This window comes from Mirounga leonina, unplaced genomic scaffold, assembly GCF_011800145.1.
Source record: "Mirounga leonina isolate KUSES-001 unplaced genomic scaffold, KU_Mleo_1.0 Mir_95, whole genome shotgun sequence".
Lineage (NCBI taxonomy): Eukaryota > Metazoa > Chordata > Mammalia > Carnivora > Phocidae > Mirounga > Mirounga leonina.
The window spans coordinates 4,566,750-4,572,694 of record NW_023270865.1 but is presented as its reverse complement, the minus strand read 5'-3'; positions in this window follow the sequence as shown (position 1 = coordinate 4,572,694).

Genomic DNA, 5,945 nt, shown 5'->3' with positions numbered 1-5,945 from the left:
ACCTGCTCGCCCCGCAGAGAGCAGCCACGGGCAAGGGGTCTCCCACAGAGGGGCTCTGCACTTCACTTGCCTCCCCAGCCAATGTCACACAATAGGGACCCAGGAAACATCCCTTGGAATGGGACAGACTCCTAGCTCCAGGTCATCTATAAGGGGGAGCCATAACAGAAGCTTCTTGAAAGCTTCTGGAATATGCTATGGAGTAAGAGATTGGGAAGCTGCTTCTCTCTTGCTGTGTCATACATTTGTGGGGTATTAGGATTTCCTTGGGTGAGGATCAGTGCCCATTTTCTCCCTAATGCATTTCATTTCAAACTCCAGAGACCTGTGTGCAGAAGCCCCTTCAGGGAACGGAAGGCTTACTTAGCAGAATTAGCCTCCATTTGAGGCTTCTCCAAGGCAGGGCGTTCCGTCTCTCACGTCTGTGGTCCCCGGGGGAGTGGGGACCCTCCTGGCTCCCCATCGCTTCTTCCCTACATCTTCTCATCCTCCAAGTCTGTAGCCCCTCCCAGCAGGTGTCCCCTGGCCCCCATGCCTGACCTGCTGGCCTCTCCCCATTCCCACATGTGTTCCCTCCATGTGCTCTCCCGTCCCCATTTTATGTCATTGGGCTCCTTGAGGATAAGCCATGGAATGCCTGCTCTCAGTTCTGTGACCTCCTTACAGCTCTAGCTGTTGCCCCCCAGCCCACTTGGACCACATCCCCCAGGGCCGTGCTCTGGGCCTGTCCTCTCCACAATGCCCTGGCCTCCAAAATCTCCATGCAGACTGTCCCCTCTGATGCCTTCCTCCACCTGCCCAGTGCCCTGGTGTTCACTCACTGCGGTGCCTGCCTACCCTTTTGGAGGCTTCCTTCTGATTCATTCATCCAACCATGTGTCTGCTCTGCTGCTCCCCATCCCTGCACCCCTTCTTGTGCCACTGGACTCCGTGGTTCTCCCCAGGAGCACTCCTCTTAAGCACTCTCAATTCTCTTGCCCTCTTCCCTCTGTTTTGTGATGCAGTCAGAAACATCACAGCCCTGATTAAACCCATCCATCTGCCCCCCGGGGTCCAGGCATCCCAGGAGAAGGTCCCACCACCGGCCAACACCCTCTCTGGAGATTCCTGCCCACCAGGCTCAGAAGAGCCCCAATGTAGCTGCGGTCTGCTGCCTTGTCCTGGCCTGCACCCCCTCTCCAGGGGCCTTTCCATGGGTTCAGCCACTCTGCCTTGTTTTTTTTTCTGGGGGTGCTCAGGCATTAGGTCTCACTTTTTCTTTCTTTTTCTGCTTCATTGGAGTATCACTTTCCTGTGCCTGCTGTGACAAATGACCACACAGGGAGGGGCTTAAAACAACAGAAATGTATTGGCTCACAGTTCTGGAGCCCAGAAGTCTGCCATGAGGGTGAGGGTGATTGACAGCCCGCTTATGAGCATTTGTGCTTGGATGTGTTTACTGAGCCTGGGTATGGCTGCAGTGAGGGCTCCCTGGTATGTACCAACTGATGCCCTTCCGTAGTTCTTCTAAAATGAGGCACAGACAGAACAAGAGCAACAATGACCCCCTACAGCAGGTCTACTTTGCCTCTTTATCAGAAGGTTTCAGATCCTGTGTCTTTCCCACCTCCCCTTTCCTGCCCTCAGCCAGTGGCCGACGTGATTTTAGGGTTCCAGCCATAAAAAGAAAACTCTTTAATTTAGAGATGACTGTCCAGGCCCCAGGCATATTGCTTTTACAGTACAATATTGCTTTCGGGGGTGGCAGGTAATATTGTCAGAATCATCCTGGGACCAAAAATGAAGGTCAATGAAATGCACCGTTTTATTAAACAGTTCACTAATTGCATACTATTCCACTTTTATTAGCTGCCCCGTTTGATGAGGGTAGTGATTTTGAAGCTACAGAAGGAGGCAATATCCCATATATACTTGCATAATGTAGGAGAAAAAAAGGTCATGGGTTTTCCTAGCATTTCTGACGAATCTGACAAGTATGTGCAGATTCCAGGTAAGTGATTCCAGACTGGTTCGTTCCCTTGCACACTTTGTTTTTCTGTTGTTTTAACATGACTGTGTACTACTTCCCGTCTTTCGCAACCTGCTGGACGTTAATGGCCAATTGATAATAGGATTCCCAAACACGAATGCAAGACAGATCCAGCCACGAGCTAGCCGGTGGGTGTGTTTCGCTGCTGTGCACCTCTCTCTGAAGGCGCATGTTGAACATCAGGCCCGTCCCGTCTCCGAGCTGGTGTGCACCGCTCGCTGGCCTGCCACTGGGGACGGCCAGGCGTGCCCCCGCCTTCCGGGGTGTGAGGAGGCGTGGTATCCAGTGTGGACCCTCGCAGGGCACCAGGGTGAGGCTGAGCTCCGGGTGTGGGGCCCTTTGGGCCACGTTCCAACCTCCTTCTCTGTAGGTGACAGTACCATGCGGTTTTTCACGGGGACACATGCTTCTGGAGATAAAAGGGAAGCAGGAAACGTGTGTTAGGGATCGGGGCCCCTCTGCTGACCACCCACCCACCTGCTCTTGCCACAGCTTTGGCTAAGCCACATTAGAAGCTGGAGCGGGGTTTCTGTTACGGGCTGGAGCCATGGAAGCGGCTTTCCCGCGCCTGGGGGGCCGCTCTGAGGCCTCTGCTCCTGGGTGGAGGGTGTCTATGAGCTAGTGGTAGGAAGGTCAGGGGCCTCTGGTCAGGATGGCAGCGCCGCTGGTGCAGAAGGTCATCCCCAAGGGAAGATCAGGCCGCTGTGGAATTACAACGTTAGTCAGCAGGAAAATGGGATTCAGAGCGGTTTAAAGCGGAAATCACCACAGAGGTTTCACACCACAGCCCTCCTCTCAGAGATCGGAAGGCCGGCCTGAGAAGAAACAGCTCGGGGGGCACAGAGCTGGGCCCGGAATCCAGGCGTCCGGGTCCCAGCCCTGGGGTTTCCCACCACACCGTCGGTCTCTCTTTCCTGGGAGGGAGAGACAGGTTCCTCAGTCAGGGTCTCACGGCCGCCACCCCCACCCCAGGCTCTTGTTGGGTGGGTTTGGGGTGGGGGTGGTGGGGAGTGTCGATGATCCTAAGGAAGTAGCAACAGCATCAGGTGGAACATCGGCTGTCATCTGAGGCTTCCTGCCCTGAGCAGGCCGAGCCACACCCCCCCGCCACCATGCCCGCGGGTAGCACCCCGAAGCTGGGGCTCCTACTCTGGGGCTCCAGCCCCGGCTTCCTGCCCGCCAGCCTGGCTATCGGCCATAGCCCTCATCTGCCTTTGCCCCCTGTGGCCTGCCAAGCACTGAGGCTGTTATGGGTCAAATTTGTCCCCCAAAAGCCATGTTGAAGTCCTGGTCCCTGGTGAATGTGACCTTATTTGGATAGAAGGTCTTTGCAGATGTCATCAAGTTTAGATGAAGCGATAGTAGAGGAGGGTGGTGCTCCACCCACAAGCGGTGTCCTTTTTTTTTTTTTTTAAAGATTTTATTTATTTGACACAGAGAGGATGAGAGAGAGAGAACACATGAGAGGGGATAGGGTCAGAGGACGAAGCAGACTCCCCGCCGAGCAGGGAGCCCGATGTGGGACTCGATCCAGGGACTCCAGGATCATGACTTGAGCCGAAGGCAGTCACTTAACCAACTGAGCCACCCAGGCGCCCCAAGTGGTGTCCTTCTAAAAAGAGGAAACACGGGGACAAGCACGGCAGGAAGAGGATGTGAAGTCATGCAGGGAGACTGTCACACGATGCCAGAGGCAGAGATTGGAGCGACGTGTCTACAAACCGAGGAACGCCCAGAGGCATGGGACAGATGCTCCCCTGGAGCCTCAGACAGAGCAGGGCCATTGCCACCACCTTGATGTCAGACTCTGGCCTCCAGAACTTGAGAGAAGACGCTTCTGCTGTGTTTGGCTGCCCAGTTGGTGCCCGTTTGTCACAGCAGCCCCAGGGACTCGTATGGCATCCCCTGCACTGAGCACCTCTGTGCCAGCCATCCGGCCACACCGCTGCCACCTCCTGCCCGCCTCCCTGTACCTGTACCTCTCACAAGCCCTCTCCCCACCCCTCCCAGATCCATCCTCCTCGCGCTGCCAGAGCTGCTCGCCAAAGCACACATGGGGTCCTGTCCCCTCTGCTCAGCAGTCCTCGGATGCCCTAGCACCGCAGTGCAGTCGACAAGGTGCAGTGTGGCCACCCGCCCTCTGTGAACCTCCTCTTACCCAGGCCCCCGTGTCCCTGTGTCAGCTGTCCCACACCACTCAGTCTGCAGGTCCACTCTGTTTCCATGCCGGAGAGCTGCTCCCTCCTTGCCATGTTGCACACCTCTGCCCGAGCTTAGATGCCCCAGCGGGCTGCCTTCTTGCTCTGCACCATGTTCCTGTCTCCACGCTGAGGGCAGAGGGAACGGCGCCTCCTGTCCCCACCCGCCTTGCCCTCCGCAGAGGTGTCTGAGCCCAGGTCACGGGTGGCTCCCCAGGCCATAGCTCTCAGTAAGCGTTTGTGCTAGAGGTCTGGTTAGGCTTGCTGCACAACCACAAGTCAGAAGAACTGGGGAGAAGGTTCAGTCTGCATGAGCTTTGCTCATCTTGGAACACTGGATTTTTGATGAGTTTCATAAAACTAAATCAGTGACCTTTAGGTTTAAGCTTTTTTTTTTTTTAAACTATGCTGATTATAACTCAAGGGAGAAATAAATCGGTGCTACACACTTGTGCTGAGCTGAGAAACTTTCACACAAAAATGCTAAAGGCAACCTCCCTGGCATCCCATCATTCACTAAAAAGCCCAGTGAAACGGTATTGAAACTCATATTGAGAAGCTTAGGAATTCAAAGAAATAAACTTAATTGTAGTAGTCACATCTCCATTAGAATCAGATCAATTTCATTGAAAACTACCAAAAATATACCTTAGTATTAATGTAGATTCCACATTATCTTATTTACAGAGATGCGGTTCATATTCTGGGTAGAACAGCCCCTCAGCATGTGTTTTGAGATGCTTTTTCTAGCTTGAGAGGGGACACGTGCTAGACTTAGGAAACTGAGCATATTATATTCCTTGGACATTAGGGGGTGTTATTCTCAGTCTAATTTCCCTATTTTCAGGAGCTTATTTTTCTAGAGCCTGAATGCAGCATTGAAAGCCGGGGCCTATCTTCTGATGGTGTAGGAGAAGGCTAGGAGTTGGTTCATTTGTCCACTCGTTCATTCATTTGGCAAGCAGTAATAACAAACACAGTGCAGATATGCAGTCAGCTTCAAGCAAGGACCTGGCTCCATGTCTATGGAATGACTCAGCATGATCAGGTTAAGAGACACATTCAGGAACAGCTGTTCTCCACCGCTGTGCACTGGTCTTGACATCACTCCAAACTGGAGTGGGAAAAGCAAACTTGGGTGTCCAGTGGGGATAGAGCCTCCCTGGGCGCTGATGGGTGTGGTGAGGTGAGTGACTCTGGACTGCAGCCGTGCACAAGCCCTGCTCTCTGAGAGTTCAATGCGAATACAGAGGCAGGACACAGAGTGGTGGAACAAAAGAACGTTGGAAGAGTTTTGTGCAGCATTTTGTGGTATGACATCAGAGGTGCCGCCTAATTTATTGAAACTAAATTCTACAATGCAAAGATAAAGACTATAGAAAGAAACTCTTTCATTTCACAGATGGGTAAGTGAGGTTATTGTTAGTTTTAGGTTCAATTTAGTTGGAAAGTTTATTATGGAGTGTCTCTCCATCTACCCATTCATCCACTCACCTTCCCACCTATCCATCCATTCATCCATCCATCCATCCATCCATCCATCCATCCATCCACCCATCCATCCATCCAACCACTCACCTTCCCATCCACCCATGCATCCATCCATGATCCATCCATCCATCCATCCATCCATCCATCCATGCACCCATCCATCCACTCACCCTCCCACCTATCCATCCATCCATCCATCCATCCATCCATCCATCCATCCATCCATC